Consider the following 22,201-nt stretch of genomic DNA (forward strand, 5'->3'; position numbering starts at 1 on the left):
GCCCTTGAAGTTGGACATTAAAACTGCATTACTTTCCACAGGAGATCAAAGCTGTTCTTATTCGTGAAAAGCGCAGAGTGTTATGAGGTTACATATATGGATAAGAGACATCCCGTCAAGGCATGTATCGTAAGGCTGGAAAGCCCTGCGCTCCCCCTGCGGTCGTCCAGGCAGGCAGATCTGCTTACCGGCCTTGTATTTATTCCAGACCTAAGGGATGCATAGCAAACACAGCCGCAGACCTGGCCTGGATTAGGTCTGCGCCGCTTGTCAGATTGCTGCTGCTCCCTGGGCCGGAGCGCCGCAGACGTATTTGTGCCGCGGGGGCAGAAGGTGGAAGCTGCAGCAAATAAACTCCATGTGCAGCAGAACAGGTCACGCTGCCTACTTACACGTCTGTCATTAGCCTTTCTGCAGGGGAGAGCAGATGAGCAGCTTTGGGAGAGCATTACACCCTCCTTTACATTTTCTTTACATGCTGGAGCCAAGAAAAACCCTGCAAAAAACCCGATCACACACTCACCGGCCTTTGTTTAACGCGACACGAGGCACCAGGAGGGATTCCAGGAGTCGCTTTCTTTTGAGTGTTTTGCCTCCCATCAAAGAGAAAAATGCAGCTCCGGCTGAACATTAGATAATTAATCTGAGGGGCTGACAAACGATTTGATTTTGAAAGAGAAAATCACAGCTGCTCTGACCCCGGGAAGGCGTCCAAACGTCCTGTTTTTGTGTAAACAGCGTCTGAAACAGGGCAGTGTTTGATTTACAGGAACAGCAGGAGACTTCAGCTCAATTTAAATCACTACAGCAGTCAAGGTGCTTAATATTACAAGGCACTTGGCGACAGTGGCGAGGAAAAACTCCCTTTTAACAAGAAGAAACGTCCAGCAGAACCAGGCTCGGGGAACAGGGTGGCCGATGATCACTTTTTACATATTAATTTGAGTCAAAAGTAATGAAAATATGAGCGGAGCAAGTAAATCAAATATGAAATGAACATTTACCCTGAAAGCTGTGCACATTTTGGTTGTTTCTGCAGGCTAATCATGAAAATAGCATCACTCCTGTTCCATGAACAAAAAGCTGATTTTGCATTTTTGCACAAAAGGAAAGAAAAGTTTGTGATATTTATATTTTTCAACAAAATCCCCACAAACTGGAGACACTTTTATAATTTTGCGTGAAGAATAGAGACAATAAGTAACAAGCCCAACAAGCTTCATATTCACCAGCGGGGGATTTACTGACGTACATGAAACCGAACTGGAAAAGTCTAAATCTCACATGAACTCAGGAAATGAATGCAAACCTTCAAACTTCAAAGAGAAGGATCTGGTAACCTACAACATGTTTTAGGACTCCAACAACGTCCTGTTGTTTCCATGACTGTGCCATTACATAAAAGGCTTCCCTATGGCCCGTAGCATCGTTACACCATCAGCTGTAAAGATGTCTGCCTTCTCTTTGAATGTGGTGAAAGTGAACGTCCACGTGGCGTTCAAAGGCCAAAAAACCAAACATCATAAACACACAGCAAAGTCCAGAAATGATGACCTGACAACTTAAAGTCTTCCAAACTTATTGAGGGCAGCTCCATGTTGGAATTACATCCTGCAATCGCGTCGCTGTGGAGAAGGAAACGTGCATCGCTCCACGGCGAGAGGCTCAGAGTCACAGCTGTGGTGCTATCAGATGCTAAGTGATAACGGTCCCCCCGTGAAGGGCGACAAACTCAGCAGCAGGAGACCAAAAGAAGTCAAAGGGAACTTTTGAAATCTGTGTTTCTTTTATTTCCTGGCTTAAACAGTGAAAACGACTCGGTCGGATTAAAGATTTGGGCAGAAATACCCCCGCGCTGCACGCTGAAGAGTAAATGCGTGCATGATAGTTTTAAGAAAGCACGATGGCGCAGACACTGAAGGATGCCTTCTACATAAAACTGCAGTAATTTTAGCTGCACACTTCCTTGCTTTGGTGGGTGTAGACAGCAGAGAGAGTATACATTTACAACAAAGTCTGTGGACTTTCAGAGTGACGGGTCATGATTTCTAAACAAAGACATTACTGCTGAAGGTTTTTTGGTCCCATTACAGCAGAGAGACGGCAGAACTGGATCACTCAGCCTGCACGGATGAACCAGCACTGATATCCCTCTTTAGATGCATTTGGAGCTCGTCCTTGGTTAGCGTTGTTTCCAAGTGTGCTGTCTTATCTCTCATCTCGACTACCATATCACGCAGAACCTGCCCCAACACAGCAAGCAGTGTGTGTGTTTGCATACATGCCATGTGTGTCATCCAAGTGTCGGCCTGCCTTTCCTCACTTTAGTTGACAGTAAAAAAGGCCAAGAGCGGAGCTATTACCTCACCGTGCTCTGCACACTCCCCGTACCAGGCTCCGGCCACCACCACGCCAAATGGGCCGAGGTCTGCCCGTCGTTCGGTGGCATTATTCAGCACAGACACGCTCATGGGGTGACTGTAAATCACACGGGATTACAGAGCAGAAAGCTGCTTTAAAGCGAGAGGAGATGGAAGATGTTGGAGTGATCTGCTTACAGCTGCAGATGTGGAGAAGCAGTGTGTGTGTGTGTGTGTGTGTGTGTGTGTGTGTGTGTGTGTGTGTGTGTGTGTGAAGGAGGTGGAAAACACTGTAACAAGAAAAAAGTGAGGAGAGCACTTTCGCCATGCAGCATGAGGGGAGGTCAGAGCTGTTCATGTGTGTGGGAGGCGCGGGGCTTTCATACAGATTGGTTTTATATAAAACAGCAGCAGTGAAAGCAGCACCAGCTACTGAGTGCACTCGAAATGTTAACACAAGACCACAGAGTATTAGTGCTTACTATTAATATATTCTTCTCTCTTTAGTTTGTGAGTAAAGTGTGGAGGATGGGGATGTAAATATACATGGAAGCGATGCTGATGGTACAGAGCTCTGTGCACAGACGACCAATTTCACGTTTTCAGCCGACTGTGTGTCCCCGTCGCCGTTTCCTCCGTCACTAATTAAAATCACGCACATATTTCAGCTCCTGTGTTTCACACTGACGTCACCCGTTTCTTCATGGAGTAAAATATTGAAGCACACAACGTGTTTGAGAAAGGATCAAACTCTGTGTATAAAACATGAGCGTGGCCACTGTGACATCACCCACTCTGATACGTTTGAAAGAAGTCCCTTTTTTTGTACAAGAGGGTGGCGTGACAATTAATAACACCCACAATTTCATCAAAACTGGAGCTCCGCCTCCTTGGACAGTCTGTTAGTACAGTGACCTCACAGCAGCCATATTATTGGTCACATGATGTCATTAAAATGCTCCAAAAGGCTCCAGCAGCACAAACACGGTGCAGAGGTCCAGCTCAGGTCAAGCTAGCAGCTACAGCCGCCTGTGTCACCATCCACCTGTCAGTCAAAGAGGCCATGCCCCTAATAATGCAAATTTTAATACTTGATACAATTTAAAATTTGGATTCAGGATTTTTTCTATAAGCGCCCTAGATTACATTTAAAATAATCTGCAGTCAAACTAGAATAAAGGCCTTCACACAACAAGCGCGTTGCAAATAAACAACGTGAAATTCAGAATTTTCAGATGCAAACTTCTCATGTGGTATATATGCATATATACATACACCAAAGTCAAAAAATTCAAGAAGAAATGATGAGCTCTGTGTGTGAGCTTAAATCATAGTATATCCAGTACACTTATTTCCAAACGCAGTGGTCTGATCGGTCAGATCCGGTTATTCACATGCAAAAAAAAAAAAAGGTAAAATTGGGCTTGATTAAAGAAAAAGTCTGAAAAATATTTTTAACACACAAAATATTAGGACAGATTTTCCAGTGCGTGCAGGCCTTTACATTGTGAGCATTACGTGGCTATGCAGATAAAATTTAGCAATTTTAAATCTGTTTTTAAATTTCTAAAAAAACAATTTTTTTCTAAATCAAAGGAATTCCTCCTTTCTGGTTGCCAGTTTTGTTTGTGGTAACTCAATCTGGCAGCCCATTAGCTTCTCGCTGAATTAGCCTCGGCGCTTGACAGACTTCCGGTTTAGCCGGCGGCTAGCTGTGCCAAGACTTCCTGTTCCATGCTAATAAGTTCCAAAATGATCCTCAGCTGCTGGCTGATGGGTTTGAGGTACGATTTTGGCTCCACAAACAGGCTGAAACTGGAAAACAGCTCTCAAAATTCTGACTGTTGATGATTCAATACTGTTTATTCACACTGAGCTGAGGACAGAGCTCCTGATGAACATTAATGAAGAATCACCTCACACGTGCACAGTTTGTGCCACTGACAGCTCTGCCAACGTCCTTTTCAAAGTGTTTCTACTGAATGAGCTCTTCTGCAGGGACTGCACATTTTCTGCTCCACCTGTTCATCTGAAAATGATTCATACACAAAACACTTAAACATACATGTATTGTGTAAATTACACCCACCCACAGACAAAATGTAAATCTAGAATTTAAAATATCATTTAATATATAAAATAGCTCCCAAGCCCCTTCAAACGCTGCACTTTTCTCTCGTCTTTGTGAAATTTAACAGTTGAAATTATAAATCCATTTTTGTTTGATTTTGTACAAGCCTTCCTCTAATAACTTAAACCAATTTATTTAACATCAGCATGTTTTTTAAACAGTAATTCTGCACTAAGAGTTGTCTCTGACGACATACACGCAGCCCTGTTACCGACACCAGCTCGCTGCTCTGTGACATGATTTTATTTATCCAGTGACGGATTGAGCGTGTCGCTAACAGATGGAGCCCTGCTCCTTTACTTATCCGTCCCACGGCTGCTGTGTCTGAGTAAATACTGATACTGCAGCTGGTTTATAACCTGTTACCAAACATTACAAATATATATATGTGAAAAACAGATAAAATATTAAACAGTGTCTCATTTATGTCATAATAACAATCAAAAATATTCATTCAACCTGTTTATCATTTTAACAAATGTTAAATCTAATTCTTTGTGATGGTTTACATATAAAACAAAATGATAAAATAAATAATTTCAACATTTTGACTGGCTGCGCCGAAGCACGAGGCTGAACAGTGATGTGATGCAGAGCTGAAGTAAAGAACACGCCGCACATCTTTGGTTTAAACTATTCCAAGCTTTTCTCGTGACACGGTGATGCATGGTGGAGCAGCTCGCTGTCCCTGCATTCATCTGCTCCCATGGTTGCACTATTCTAACAGCCTCGTTTCTCTGCTTTTGGGGCAGTCGAGCTTCAGGGAGAGGCCTGATCTCTGCAGGATGAAATGCTTCCATCCACAGAGCATTAAGACTCACTGAACGCTGGGATGAAGATGAAGATAATGGGAATCAGATGCTCAGGCCTTCTCACTCACTGTATCCCAGCCCGGTGAACCCTTCCGGGAGATTCTGGACATGTCAAGGTAGTGCTCACCATCATCATCATCACAGCACCGAATGAGGAGGCGTGTTTGGAGCAATGGTGATCATCGCTCCCAGCGGAGACTTGAGCACTGGAGCTGCCCTGGAGGCTTTCTGAGGCACACGGTTGTTATTTTTTCACCCATTTCTAATCTTGGAAAGCTTACGATCGAGCTGGTGGCACCACCGAACAGCGAGTGGGCTAAATATCGAGTTGATTTTGGCAGCTCGGCGAGCATAAACACGTTTTAAAAATTACAGCAGCAGCACTGAGAACAATCGCCGAGATGCAAACAGGCTTCCTTTATACACAATCTGGGACTCATCATCTGTGGGAAGTTCAATAGGAAGCACTTCTGATCTGCTGTTGTACAACAACTGTCAGTGCTGGAAACCACACACTCATCCTGCATTCCCACTTCAGCTGCAACTGCCATCTATCTGTCAGTCCAACTTTCTGTGCAGCCGTTAAACAGCCATCATTGCTAAACATTCGTTTCCGCCCAGCGTTCAGGACGCCTTCCAACACGGATCCATCTCAGTTGCTGGGTGTAGATGAGAGCTGCCGAGGGAAGGCTGTTTCTGGAAACCTGTCACGCTCGTATGAGGAAAACTGATGCGAACCAGCTGGCTGTCTGCTCAAACTGCCACTGAAATGGTGTGAGGACATCCCCGCAGAAGACATGTGGGACACACCTGCAGGTAAAGCCATTAAACAGTCTGCTGTAAAGCAACGAGACAAGCAGCCGTCCTCCAGACATGCACGTGTTCTTCAGTGGAATAATCGCAGGTAACACTTGATGTCAAATGGTGCTCGTGAGGCTGGAGATCACCGACATTCATAGACTGGAAGATCAGTTCTTTTATAGGAAGTCTGAAAATGGATGAGTCTGTTAATTTACCCAGAATCCAACACCAAACGTCGTCAGCTTTGACTACACCCATTTGTCAGCAATCTCAAATCAGCCGCACCGTGAAAACCAACGACCTCGTTCATGTAACGCACATGTGACTGATCAGGGCACAGACAGTGAACATTTGGAGCTGTGTACCAAGGCGTTTGCGGCGTGTCCTTTGTTTCCTGTGGGAATTTGGGGTGGGTCTCCAGTACATCCTCACAATGTGGAGGACGAGTTGAGTTTGGAGGTCAACTCATCCTGCTTTGGAGGTCAGTGCCTCTGACTCTCTGTTAACATTTGAGAGGCAACTTTAGTCTGTTCATGTCCCCAGCAGAACGTTGCACTGTAGCAAGAACATCGCGGTCTAAGCTAACAATGAAAAACACCAAAAGCTGCAGTTCCTCTAATGTCCAGCAGAGGCTCCTACCCCATAGACTCCCATGTTAAAAGTTTACAGCAGAATGTTTATAGCCTTTACATCAGAGGTGGCAAAAGTACAGACAATCTGTACTTAAGTAAAAGTAGAGATACTAGTGCTAAAAAATACTCCAGTAAAAACTGAAGTACTGATTCAGCAAAGTAAAAGTAAAAAAGTACCGGCTCTAAAATCAAAGTAGGAAAATAAAACGTAGCTCTCTGAAGGACGTTTCTACCTGCTATGTTTGTGCAAAGCTAACTGAACCTCAAGTTATATTAATGTAATAATAAAATTAATTAGTACAGAATCATGTTAGTCTGAATTTTAATTCTAATACAGGTACTCAGCTTTGCTCAGTTAGGCAGAACAGGAGCAGAGAAAAGGAAGGAAAATAAAACAATAGCTCTGTTTTCTGTTGCCTGCATTGTAGAGGGTGACTTTTCCTCTAAACAGGAAAATGAGCAGGAAAAACGGCTAAAATGGGATTCAGCAGGTGGGAGAACCTTTAAACCCATCACAGTGCAACAAACTAACCTGTTTATCCTGCACTAACCTGTGGAGGACTTTCATGCAGGTTTTAAATAACACAGTTAGTCTGCCTCAGATTGTTTAGCAGCAGGTTTCACAATAAAAACATAATGTGACATGTACAGATCTATCTGTGATTTAAAAACATGAGGACTTATATGTGAGCTTTAAATGAGCATCGTTCCCTTTAAATCTAAGCTCTCTTCTTCCTCTCCGGTCTTTCTTTCTTATCTTTCTCCATCTCTGAGTGAAGTTAGCGCTCTTTCTTTTCTCTCCCTGTCAAATACAGCAGCTGGACCTTTAGCTGCAACACACTGTGACACAAACAGTTTGTGTTTGCTGATGTTTGCTGAGCTGATACAAACGCTGCATTTCAAATGACCTTTTACCGTTTCAATTATGTCTGTTTTAAAAATGTAAGGAGTGAAAGTAAAAATCTGTCAGAAACAAAACTACTCAAGTAAAGTACAGATATCTGAAAAAGTACAGTAACAAAAGTACTTCCCACCTCTGCTTTACATCCACTCCCATCCAGGAGGACAGCAGCTGAGTGACAGGCTCAGGGGTGTCAAACATAAAGTCTGTGGGCCAGAATGAGCCCAGCAAGGACTCCAGTCTGGCCCAGTGGATGACACTGGAAAATGTGAAGAAGGCTTAAACTTTGGACTTTTAGCTGTTACTGATTTACAATGATTGATTGTAAATCAGTAATCTGATTTGGGGCGATCGTGGCTCAAGAGTTGGGAGTTCGCCTTATAATCGGAAAGTTGCCGGTTCGAGCCCCGGCTTGGACAGTCTCGGTCGTTGTGTCCTTGGGCAAGACACTTCACCCGTTGCCTACTGGTGGTGGTCAGAGGGCCCGGTGGCGCCAGTGTCCGGCAGCCTCGCCTCTGTCAGTGCGCCCCAGGGTGGCTGTGGCTACAATGTAGCTGCCATCACCAGTGTGTGAATGTGTGTGTGAATGGGTGGATGACTGAACGTGTAAAGCGCTTTGGGGTCCTTAGGGACTAGTAAAGCGCTATACAAATACAGGCCATTTACCATTACAAGTCGTCCCCCATGGCCGTCTACACCAAAGTTAAATGACAGAAAACGTCTTTTTATTCTACTATAGAAATGTCTGCTTTTATCAGTAAAATAAATAAAAATAAATTAATTTAAAAAAACTTGAAATTAACAAAACCTTCCGGCCCACTTAAGATAAAACGTGGGCTACATACAGCACACAGTGTGAAAGCACACCGTGCCCAATTTATCGACACCATTTATCAAAAACCTGCCACTCCTCCACAACAATTCCAAATGTTTTAACCTGACGAGCTTAAATTGCATTGTACATATCGACATCAAAACCTCAGAATGGGAGGTGCTGAGTCTGATTCCAGCTTCAGGTGTAACCTTCACTGGGCTGCGAGCTGGAGATCAACAGCAAAGACACCTCCGAGCCCCGACACCCTCAGGTCTCAGTACAAGGACAACATGCTGGATGTAAACTGAATAGATTCTAATTATGTAAAATCAATTTGACCAGTTTTACAGTTTTCTATGTAATAAAATTACATGTAATTAAATTACTTTACATGTTGGACGTGATTGTTTTTCTTTTTGAGTCAAAATCATCAGACTTTGGTCCGACTGTGTAACAATAAGATGCGTCTGCTTTGCAACCTGATTGTGGCCCACAGTGTGCCAACATTATATTTACATATAATGTTTAATACGTTCTTATGATGAACTGTGAAAAACAGCAATAATAACTAATAACAATTGTAGTGCATATTCACAGCTGTCGTTTGTTGTTCTGTTTACCAATTACATGCAAATAAATGGGAGCATTTATAGTTTTAGCCCAGAATGAAGCTGCGATTTCTTAATTACGTGTCGAACCGCGGGGCCTGAATTCAGCATCATCAGTTTAGCTGCAGTCTCATAACACAGGGATTTAAATCATTTCATGCTCATTAATAAATGAATAGCTTGGTTTGCACTTTAAATTCAAGTTGTCACATGACCCAGATATGGCATCAGATGACTAAAAACATCGCGGCGGTGCTCGTGTTCTCTCCTCCCATCGCTGCGGCGACAGAGCTAATAAATAAAGCTGCTCCCTCTCCTCTCATCCTTCATCCATCCGTCCATCCATCCCTCCACCCCCCTCCCTGGAGTCTGGTATTGATCAGACATGTCCACATTAGAGGGAGGGGAGATGCTTTTATGATAATCCACCCACCCTAGCCGCCACTCGTAATGGCTGCATTAGACGCTCATCCCCTCCGCACCCGACACCTGGCCCTCGCTCTCTTCGGACTCACTGTTTGCATTACAACACTGTTTAATGGGCTCTTTAGAGGGGCTGGAGGGGGAGGGGGGGGCCTGGGGGCAGGAAACTTTCCAAGAGTTTCCAGTAGATGAGGACCCAGCAAGGAGCCACTGGGAAGGTCCGGTGCGAGAGTGATAGATGGCACTACGGTGAAGTGGAGGGCGGGGGGGGCTGGAAGTGGGGGTCCATTACCTATTACTGAATGCCCTCTCTGTCTAGCCACGCCACTCAGCTGGCTGTCTGATGGCGAACTCTGGGAAGTGGAGCTCTGGACGAGTGCGTTCTCCGACCGAACCCAGACACGGGGTCAATCAATAGCTCTCTCTCTCTCTCTCATTACCTTCCAGTCAAGACAATTCCGATACTTTCTGACACAAACCTAAAGAGTCCGTCCACAAATGTGCCTGAGCTCAGCTAGAGATCCAGGCAGGTGGGTCGCCCGTGACGGGAATCACGCTGGGCAGCGCTCTACCTTCACATCACTCAGCAGCCGACAGCAGAGAGAGGAGAAAATACAAGGAGAGGGATAGAGAGAGCCACCTGGACACCATCAGTCTCAGCCAAGGTAAACAGCTCCGACATTCCTCCCGGCACACTGGACTACAGGGGTCAAAGGTCATAATGACAAACGAGTGACCCAGAAGCCCTGAGAGGCCAAGAGAGGTGCCTCTGGAATCTCTCAGCAGGGGGACGGAGGACACAGAGACACATTCACCAGGCCAGGAAAAAAAGGATAGTCGCAGGGCCGGGGTGCAAGACCCAACCTGTGGCTCCTCAACATGAAGAAGAAACGCCAAGCGAGCGCTGTCGCCTCACCTTTTTCACCATTTCAGCCCATGCCAAGTATCTCCACTTACCAGGTTTGACAAGCTTCTGTTAATTGAGCCAAACTTTGAAGGCTAAATCGGACGAGAAGGAAGAACAGGAAGTGGGTGTCGGCTGCAAACCGTTGGACAAATTTCAACCTAAGCTTCCAGTGGTAGTAGGAAGTCAGTTGTAACTTAGGAATGCATATTGACAATATTTCATGCGTCAGGAATGATGGGTATGTGAGGGGGTGGGGGGCTCCAAGGGTGATGATGATGAAGCACAACTGGAAGCTGTTCTGGACTCTTCCCAGATGTCAGCAATCTATACAATAAACATCAATATTGGAGCTTTGTGAGCCGGTTATTCCCAGCCAGGGGTATAAACGCTCCTAGAGCCGCAGTTAGAGAGTTCCTGCACAGATTAGCTCCAGTAATCTTACAAACGCAAAACTGAAATGATGATTTAGTTAAACAACCGTCAGGAGCATCACGGCTAACGGTATCCATAATAAGGGACAGACAGTGGAAACAGGAAGACGCTGTCCACACAACCTAAATGTAACCAACATGTGAAAACAACGTAACGTAATTATTACCAATTATTATTTAGTGACAGTCGCTAACACATCTGAGTAGTTTGCTGTCCAACTCTAACAGAACATCAACTAAAGAGAAGAAGAAAAAAGTTTGAAATAAGTGGACGACATCTAAAGGCTCCATAAATGTCCAGAATGACGACTTCTGTCATCGAGAGACTAAAAACAGGCAAATTTGGAAACACTCGCTGTCACTGTGACGTGTTACGTTTTACTGACAGTAAACTCCTGATACCATTTTTACGTGTGAAGGTTTCCTCACATGTGACACACTTGTTTAGGTTTCCTATCAAGTGCTGCCATTTATGTTCATCGTCTCACAGCATTCACACTTCCTGTCTCAGTACAGCTGCTGTTTGGAAATGAAGTTTGCATAAGCAGAAAGAGCAGAGTTACACACAGCTGGCAGGACAAGTGGCTTGCCAAACACTTGAACCCCGTGTGGTAAATAGCCAGAACTGTAGTAATAGTTGGCACGTTGAGCCATACTAAGCAGGGACTTGAGAAACTCCAGAAACAGGAAATGATTATAGGACACACATGTGGTGAGGTCGGGCAGATCCGGTGACCTACAGTACAGACCAGTAAGCTTTTGTTTGGGATCCAATTGTGACACGAAAACTGCACATGATCATTTTTCCTGAATTATTTAACTTTTTCATTAGTGAGTTTCACGCATTGTTTGCTGTTAGGAAAAAGTGGTAAGGCACGCCGATGCACAGAAAGACGGCGATTTTACAACTTATATAAGCTACAAATAATACTGCACTGCTAGTGTGTACAAATATATCTGCATATAAGTATCTACGGTCTTTGTGGCTGGAAGCTTTCTTGGTACTGACCAACCACGTTTGAGGTTGGTCAGTCTGTTAAAGGTGGATGTAGCTTCACACCTGTATTGTTTCTGACGGACTGCAGGGGGCGACTCATCTGGAAGTCTGTGGGAAAACTCTTGGCTCACTCAATCTGTGTGGTAATTAGATGAATTGCACTTTTGTTTTGTAATACCACCAAATCCAAATCTGAAATAATGATTACTTAGAAAGGCGAGCCGCTGTAGCCTAGGCAACCTGAGGTTGTTAAAACTTTTAGTTCAATTCAATTCAGTTTTATTTACAAAATCACAACAACAGTCGTCTCAAAGCGCTTCATTCTGTAAGGTAGACCCTACAATAATACATACAGAGAAAAACCCAACAATCATATGACCCCCTATGAGCAAGCACTTTGGCGACAGTGGGAAGGAAAAACTCCCTTTTAACAGGAAGAAACCTCCGGCAGAACCAGGCTCAGGGAGGGGCGGGGCCATCTGCTGCGACCGGTTGGGGTGAGAGCAGGAAGACAGGATAAAGACACGTCTGATGGTGTTTGATTTAAAGGAGTGATTAAAAATGGTAACTGTAAAGTGCCTTAAACCTGCATTCTTTACAAAGGCCAGCAGGGGGCGACTCCTCTGGCCTCCAGTTTATGGTCTCAGTCTGGTTTCAGGTCTGGTAATGTGTCCATGTTAGCCTAACACTAGCTAACCATCCTAAACTTCACAGATCCTGTTTTCCTGTTTGACTTTATCGTAACAGCCACACTGTGGACTGGACTGTTTTTAACCCTCAGTGGTTCTGAGGGACGACACAGACAGGATTCAGGATGTCAGATGGAAGCAGACCAGTTTGGTGAGTAGACAGACTTTATTCTATGGAGGTCCAGACTGTGGCTGAGTGCAAGTAAGCAGAACAGTCTGTATGAACCAGGTCTGAGCAGACAGACATTTACATTTACAGGGACTGAGATTATTACTCAACAACGCCCCCTTACCCCGCTCACCACTCAATGAATGTGTTACCGTAACACACTTTATTACTCAGGGTACAATAACGTTGTAGACATCAAGTTCACATCAAGTTCATAATCATTATATTCCTATTGTGCATATTTATATTAATATGTATAAGAAGATGGGCGGCACGGTGCGTGGTGGTTAGCATGTTGCCTCACAGCAGAAGAAGAGTTTGACTCCACCCTCTGGACGGGACTCTGTGTGGAGTTCTGCATGATAAAGAGTTGGGTCTTTAGCTTGCAATATAAAGCGCCTTGCTCTGATTTGGTGCCATATAAACAAAACTGAACTAAATATTGGCCTTTTCACCTTTGTCAGCTTCAGCTCTTGGGTTTCCAAGCTGACAAATATTCACTTTAAAGTCATCTCTGGTCCTTTAACAGGCGATCTGCCTTCAAAATGCTTTTCAGACAGAGGGTCTCTCTCACTTTAGTGCCTGTAAGCAAATCAGAGCCAGCTCCAGGCCTGCCGCTGTTTAGAGGAGCCTCTGACCTCTCTGACCTTTGACCTGAACAATCTCTGAACAGCCTCACAGGTACTATTCTGCATGAGTCACTACTATTCTGTCCTCTTTGCTGTCAGCATCAGCTGGTTGTGTAGGCAGATGACAGAAGCTAAGCAGATACACTGCGAGTGAAAATGTGAGTCAGTGTGTGAGAGTTCTGTGACTAGAACCTTCATCGTTGTTTGACCTTTGAACTTCGTCCCAGCTTGCTTACGCTCCCTAACACAAACACTCATATTCCCATCCACGCTGGCGAAATACTTCCCAAGAAAATTCATGGGCGCAGTGAATCATACAGGGACATCTGCTACTCTTTCATCCCTCAAAGGACTAAAGTGGGAAAGCAGCACACTGTATTCACTGATATGGGAGATCCAGATGAAAACATTTCAAGATTTTGGCATTAAAGTTGGTTTTCACTGTGTGGTCGTCCAGAACCTGCCTGACCCTGAGTTGTTAGTGACTCAGCACCATCAACATTCATTCAAATATTTCCCTTTAAAGGTGCAGGTATTCATTTTGTTCAGCTTTTTTAATAGAAAAAAAATGTTGTGCTCATAAATTTACATTGATTAGCTGGTTATAAGCAACCGTATAAGCAAACTTAATTACGCTTTCCTGCTGATAAACAGTTTGATTATATTCTCATCACAAGAGCAACTGCCAATAGCTAGCAGCAGCAAACAGAGGCTAACAGCAACAACAGCTAGCAGCAGCTAGCAGCAGCTAACAAAGGCTAACAGCAACTGCCAAAAGCTAGCAGCAGCTAACAGAGGCTAATAGCAACTGCCAATAGCTAGCAGCAGCTAACAGAGGGCTAAGGGCAAGCGCCAATAGCTAGCAGCAGCAAACAGAGGCTAACAGCAACAATAGCTAGCAGCAGCAAACAGAAGCTAACAGCAACAATAGCTAGCAGCAGCTAACAAAGGCTATCAGCAACTGCCCAAAGCTAGCAGCAGCTAACAGAGGCTAATAGCAACTGCCAATAGCTAGCAGCAGCTAACAGAGGGCTAAGGGCACGCGCCAATAGCTAGCAGCAGCAAACAGAGGCTAACAGCAACAATAGCTAGCAGCAGCAAACAGAGGCTAACAGCAACAATAGCTAGCAGCAGCTAACAGAGGCTAAGAGCAACTGCCAATAGCAAGCAGCAGCTAACAAGGGCTAAGAGCAACCATAGCTAGCTAGCAGCAGCTAACAAAGGCTAACGGCAGATTATATGAGATAACAGCATTAACAAGCAGAAAAGTTGAGTATATCCTTAACAACTCACCTCAGTCTAGCTGTTATCCGTGAGAAGTGAGCTTCACTGACTTATTGACTCTTTTCAGAAAGTTTTACAGCCTCCTCCAGAGTAAAAACACATGGATGCTCCTCACCTGGCATTGACAGCAGAAGTAAGCAGTCGACTGACAGCCTCTGTGGGCACTCACTACAGGTGGCCATAGTTTCTGAGGTATCTTGGGGCTATAAAAATAAAATATCACAATATATTTAATTGTCACATATCATGATGAGTTCTTACAATCATCATAAAAAGATTAAATACTGTTTTTAGTACACTTTACTATACAGTGGGATGTGAACTTCTTATTCGCTGCATGCAAATTAGTGTTTTGTTTTGTTTTTTTACCATATTTTTGCCATGTTACCATGTTTGACCTCATAATTGTGCTGTTTCAGTTTTTGATGATGTGAAACTGAGCGTCAAAACCTTTTGAAAAACAAAACACCAAACAGCACCAGTTCCTTTAACACCCAGCAGAGGTTCCAGCACTAATTCAGTCCCCATAGACTCCCATATTAAAATGTCCAACTTTTTTAAATACCAAGTTTAAAAACCAGGAGGTGATGTTTGATATTGCAGAATCATCAGGGCCAAAAACTGCTAAAAGTGGCAGCTCTGTCTCCGAAAAGTTATGTTTGCATCCAACTTCCTGGAAGTTGCATAAAAACAAAGTTCAGCCGAGTCCCAATGTGGAACTGTCCTGTTCACAATGTTTTGTTTGACTTTTCTTTGGCGAAGTCACAGTTTGGTTGGTTTAATTCCCAAAACATCCTGGTTTTTATTACAGTTTGGGTAAAAAAGGCCCTTTGGTAACATCACACACGTTCTCCTCTGTTGTATTGGAGACCAAGTTTCCATTCCATGGTTTCCTGAAAAAAAGAGCAGCCAGTATGAAAGCAATAGCACAAATGGTAAAATTACTACTTTGAGAAAATAATTGGGGCCTGTCACAGAGAAATTTTCTTCATTTCGCATTGTAGTTGTTTGGGACCATCAGTGGAACCCTGTGTGGTACTGAGATGGTCCCTGTGGGCCGCTGGTGCCATCACATCGGCCCTGACCACTGCGGTGGATCAGCAGCCTTACGTGCTGCTGCCTTCAAAGAGGAGATCAGTGCTTTTGAAGGGGGAAGCGTTACGTACATCTCTGTCCCCACTTCTGATAGCCATGTGATCTCAGTGGAAACTAAATTAGCAGTCACACACTCCCACTCCCACACGCTGTTAGCAGGCGGCTGGTTGGAGAGCACATCACAAAGGGAATAATTTAATCAGGAGCAGCACCTTTCATAAGCTTTCTTCCAGTGTCATCACATCAGACTGTGGCTGGGGACTAACAAAGAATGGCTTCAGTCGCATGCACACAGACCTTCACGGAGGGCGGGCCTTGTTCAGCTGGCTCACCTCTGGTAGGCTGCTGTTTGTTTCCAAGTGACCCCGCCCATCCGTCAGAGCTGCCAGCAAGTTTGTTAATGAATGTGGTGAGGATGGCTCTGCGTGCATTGGCAGTGTGCACTTATAGTGTTTTATTAATATGCAGCCATTTATGCAGCTGAGAACTCAGAGTAACATGTTTACAGCCTGATACAAAAGCTGCTAGCTTCACCCTTTATAACAGCAGCTCACGTGTTTAAAGTTTGGGGCGTGGCCTCTCACAGGTGGATGGTGACAGAGGCGGCTGTAGCTGCTAGCTGTCTGCAACACGGAAGAAGACGACTCCAACACGTCTTCTGCTTCAGTCACTGATTAAGTCAGAGCAGCTGGCAACAACTCTGAGGGTGTATCTGCTCCATCATCGTTACACTGATTCATAATGACGTCCAGTGTTGTGTCACACCTGAACACGAGGCTGTGCAAGGCCGCAGCTGCTCCACAGAGAGAGACCACAGTTATTCGGCTGTGTGTTTGGTGCTGCTGAGAGACAGGGCAACATTTTTAAGGGCAAACAATGTGTCACATACAGGTGTGTGCAAAGAACGGGCAGTTTAATACTTTAAGCTGACGTGCATCTCTGGGGTCAGGGCGTTTGGCATATTTGCACTTTTCCTCAATTATTCAATCGGTTATTGGCCTTATTAAACAAAAACCCCGGGACAGCCAATCGTGTGTGAGCCTCAGGAAACACTTATAGTGTCTGTGATAACAGAGGTGGAAGATATAGATGGGATTTTTATGATGTGAATCAGGCTGACATATTGGAACAACCCCAGTCTGACACACATTATTACAAGACAAAGATAAAAATGCACAGTCACGCGGGGGCGACCGGCCGGCGACGCCTCGGCCAGCAGGCCAGCTGGACGTCAGGGACACCTCTGAGTTTGTCTCACATATCAGCACAGATTTAAAAGCAGCTCAAGGATGAACTCAAAGGCTTCTGGAAAAAATAATCCTCATTTCATCATCACTCCTGCTCTCGCTTGATCCCCCGCCCCGGAGGTCATGCAAGTCTCCAGGGAGTTTTTGGAGGTAGGAGAGGTGGGGTGGCGGAGGGGGGGCGTACCAACAGGTTCATATGGAGGCCTTTGCTGCTGTGACACATTGTGACCTCCCCTGGGCTTTGGGCACAGCGAGAGCTCAGAGAGGGGGGAGGACGGCGGGGAAAGAGGAGGGAGTGAGGGAGGAGAAGAAGAAGAGAGGGCCTGTGCGTGTCTTCACAGTGTTTAGCTGTGATTAGAGCGACCGGCATCTCTGCGGTGGCTGTATATCCATCTGCCGCTCAGGGCCGAGCGGTGTGTTCCCGTTGCCATCCTCATGACCTCAGACCTAAACACACCAATTAACCACCACTGGACTTTCCACTTTCCTCAAAGTCTGGTCCAAACAAACACACCACTACATCTCCCCCCCCTGCCTCTGCTCATCTCTGATCTGCTGCTTCTCGCTCTGACCTACGAGAGAGAACATCGCCCTCTTTTAGCCAGCGGCAGACACGAGCCGGGAAATACGCACTCGGCAAAAATAGTTCCTCACACAGAACCACAAACGATATCCAAGTTTGTTTAACCTGATGGCTTTGATTACACCTCGCACTAACACGTCAACATTTAACACATGCCTCATGCTTTTTATTAGACCCCAAAAACTACATACGCTCTTTAATTTTAATGATGACTCTGTTCTTTTCCAGGGTGGAATGATTGTACACCAGATTATTTATCTGTATATAAAGGAAATACCAGAAAGATAAACTTGATGTTTTTAAATGCTGAGCTCAAAATCCAGTGTTTGATATCTGACGTTGCAATGACCGTGAGCAAAATCCTCAAAGGAAACTCGTGTTTCCTTTCAATGACACTATCATATTGTACAAAGGCCAGCGGGGTCCACATCTGCAGCAGGGGGTAGGCAGAGGTAGCATGAGAGAAATGGAGGCTACCAAATGTGGAGTTCATAAGCCGATGGTGCTGCAGCTGATACATTTTTTAAATAAGTCAGAGAGGCTTCAGTAAATAAAACGCCTAAAGTTACGAACGCTCAGCTCAGGTAGAGGCGCTTCTCCCGTCCCCTGCGCGAGGATAATCCTGGCCTTTGTCTTTTTCTAAAACTTCCCCATATTTGAGGAGCTGTCAGCAAAAACCAAACAATGTGGTTTTTTGCTGCTGCTTTTTAGCTTACGAGTAACTGCTGAGTCTGTGGTGTATAAGTCTCACCATGTGAAACGTGCACAATGTATAAAAGCAATAAAACATCTAGTCCTTTACGTAACGTGCTGCTGTCAGGTTTATTTACACCTTATTGTCTGTGAGTGTTTGTAAAAACGATGCCAGTAGGCTGTAAATCATTTTCCGGTAGTTTCTTGTGGCTTTTGTACATAAAGCCGTGCATATGAAGAATGTAACGCGTCATTAACTTCCCTGGAAGCTCGACATCTAGAGGGTGTGTGTAGTTTTGTAATCTCAGCCAACGACGAGGGGGGGGGGGGGGGCCTCGTGAATACGCCAGTGAAAACAGCTCGTGGTTTGGAGGGACAGACAGAGTCACTTTGGAACAAATTACATTCAATACACACAATTTTATTTCAATTAAATGTCGTACATTACGTTTAGACCTGCTTCCGATTCTCTTGGAGTCGGGGCTGCTGATCATCGACGCGCTGTGATCCATCTCACGTCTCCCTGGCTGCGAGGGGGGATGATGATTCCAGTTAAAGCTTTAAAGTCTGCGTGTGGAAGCGCAGGCACAGAAACACATCACCTCAGGCTCTGTGTTGTGGCACGGCTGTGTCAGGGCTGTGTTGGGACTTGTAGCAGCAGAGTCTTGACACTGAGCCCAGCAGCACCTGAGGGCCCCCTAACATGCAACGGTGGCCTTGTCAAGGCACAAAGAGACGATGGAACCATTCGTCCCGTCTGCTGGGGCCGAGACAGGGACGGTTACGGTCGGCGTTCAGAAATGGTGGCTTACACTCGGTTTATTATAAAAACTGTGAATACCATGTCAAATAAATCAATATCAGAACCCCAGTACTGGAGTTTAGTTTCATCATGGTGTGGATATCTCACATCTACTGACGGAGTTCTTTTTTCCCACTTTCACCGTGAGTCAGTTATTTTATATTTTTGATGCAACATCTCCCTCTGATGATTTACCACTTTGATGTGTTCCTGTGATCCTGGGATCTGGTAGGGTCTCCCATGGAAAATTGCTCCCAGAAGAGGCTTTCAGAGCTCTTTAACCTCACAGTGTTTAAAACCTCCATTGCTGGTGGCAACCTGAGGACCCTCTGGTGGACTCCAATGGTGAGGGAGGCCATCAAGCTGAAGAAGGAAGCTTTCCAGGCTTGTTTGGCCCAGGGGTCTCCTGAAGCAGCAGACAGGTATTGGAAGGCCAATACCTGTCTGCTGTTGTGGAAACAAAACCTCAGGTTTGGGAGGACTTTCAGCAGGCCGCAAAGACATTCTGGCAAGCCATTCAGCAACTCAGTAAGGGAAAGGAGGGCTGGGTTCAAGCCATGTTCTGGGGGCTGGGGACATTGTCAGGAGGGGGAGGGAGCACTCTGACGAGCTCCTAAGCCAAATACAGTGTCCTATTTGGAAGAGACGAGCCTGAAGACTCCAGAGAAACTTATGAATTACACTGGCAGAGATTGCTGGGGTTGTTTAGAAGCTCCCTGTTGGCAAGGTCCTACCAGGAAGTTCCTCATCCAAACACCAGATCAAGAACGGATGACATTCACCCTGAGATGCTAAAGAATCAATGTGGGGATGTGTTGGTGGACTCGCTTTAAACTGCTCAGCCTCCCGGGGAAAGTTTATTCCTTGAAAGGTCCTCAGTGATCAGTGATCATTGAATGTTGGATTCAGGAGAAGTAATGCTGATTATGTCCTGGCTAATAAAAACAGTGAACCATGTCTTCACCGCCGTAGGACTTCTGGAGGGATCATGGGAGTTTGAACATCTGGTCTACATATATTTTGTGTATTTGGCGAAGGCTTACACTTCCATTATGCTGGCTGCCTCACCTGCAACACAGGTGAGGCAGCCAATTCTGACGTCACATCATGTGTCGAGCTCAGAGGCAGACACGATTAAAACGTGGTTCAAATATCCGCCACATTTGTCCTCTACGTGTCAGACAGTTCTGATTTAGATATGTTTGTTTTCATCCATGACATTCACCTGTGGACAGATCAATCTTTAGCTGAATGGACGATTCACAGCTGCTGCTGGTTCTTGTCAGTTGAACATTATCTTCTGAATTTTCTCCAGCCAATGGTTAGGTTACATTTTAACCACATGCTAAGCAAGCCTAGCTTAGATTAAACCATCTAAACTAGAAGATGTAGCTCTTCAGCTTCTGTGTCAGATGGTTTAGATTTGATACGCTGAATCTGCGAAGATTTCCTATAAAAGTGTAGCTGTCATGTATCTAACATCACAGAGTTCACTATGTAAGCTGCTTTAGCCTATAGTTGTTTTGCTTTGCAAGCCACTTTGCAACCCACCTCCTCCTGTTTCTGCTCTCGCTGCCTCAGAAGACCCGAGAACACCAAATATAAATGATCACAATAACAATCAGCGTTTGACCGCATTGTGTCAGATCCTGTCATTTGCTCTGTGAGGACAGTAACTGACTGATAGTGTTTCAGTTTACTGATCAAAACACACAGCAGACACAGACAGGTAAAAATATTTGTACAGCTCTGAATCACAGGTGTTTGCTTGACCTAAGATGGCATCAGTAAGGCAATTTGAAATGAATACAGCAAGGTGGAAAATTGGATTGTGGAAGCTGTTTTACAAGCCCGGACTGATCGATGCTCGCGCGGTGCGAGCACGGAAAATCTTCTCTGAGGCTATCATTTCAACATAAGAGAGGAGAGGTGCCTCATTAGGAAAGCTGGTGTTGCAGGACTGAAGACTTCACATAAAACTTATCAGTAAACAAGACCCATGTCAGGAGGCGTTCGCGGGACTCGACGCAGCCAATTTTCACTCATTTTTTCTCAGTAAAAGTCAGCTTGAACGTGCTCCACAGCCTCGACACGTGCAGACAAAGAGACAGCGGTAATCCCAGGAGGGCGTGCCGGATTGTTTACTGTTGCTACACGTCCAGTCTCCCTCCATTAGACGCTGACACTCTCTCACAGGACCCAGAAACCGGGTCGCCTCAGAGATGGCACAAGACAGTGAAGAAGAAAGACCGTCACTCACTCACACACACACACACAGACACACACACACACGCACACACACTGTGGCATCCCCTCTGCCAATCAAGGCTCACCCCTGTGTGTGACAGTGAATCAAAGACTGGCTTCATTAGCCCTCCAGATGCTTGTCCTATAATGGCATTCAGACGCACATGGACTACAGCTTTAAAATGATGTTCAGCTGACACACACACACACACACACACACACACACACACACACCCTCATGGACTCAAACGAGCCTCCACTTGATCTTTTTCCCCCCCTTTTCCTCTATTTCGATGGCACTCGCTCACTCTTTTCTGCTTCTTTAGTGAAATGTGAGACTCCAGCAGCATTCCTTTCTATGGAGACTCTCTCTCTGTGTGTGTGTGTGTGTGTGTGTGTGTGTGTGTGTGTGTGTAAGAGTGAAAGACAGAGATTCTGCGTGCAATTTATATTTTTTAACAGCAAAAAACAAACATCTTTTCTATTATTCATTTTCTGTTTAGATGCCTAAGAAAAGAAAAACAGCCCACATGATTGGCCCACAGGCTGACACACACACACACACACACACACACACACACACTACAGCTGTGACATGGCTCACCCGTTTCCGAACAGGAACACATTTATGTAAAACCAGGATCTGTACACACACACGTGTAACGGCCTGGGCACGGCTGACGAGTCCGCCGGGACGGCCGCCGTTAATCAGAGCAAGATGTTTATTTTCGTCTCTTTAATGATCAGATAGACGCACTCCACACGGACATCGACGTGTTTTCCACCAACATACATCTGTTTGTGTCATGATCAATCCGCTCTGACACATCAGCAGACCCCCCCTTCCTCCTCAGACCAGCACGCACACACAGCTGCCCCCCTACCTACCCCCACCACCCGACCGCCATCAGGCTAGGGGACATAATTACCTCGGCTGCCTGTGACA

Source organism: Pelmatolapia mariae, linkage group LG1, assembly GCF_036321145.2.
Source record: "Pelmatolapia mariae isolate MD_Pm_ZW linkage group LG1, Pm_UMD_F_2, whole genome shotgun sequence".
Taxonomy (NCBI): Eukaryota; Metazoa; Chordata; class Actinopteri; order Cichliformes; family Cichlidae; genus Pelmatolapia; species Pelmatolapia mariae.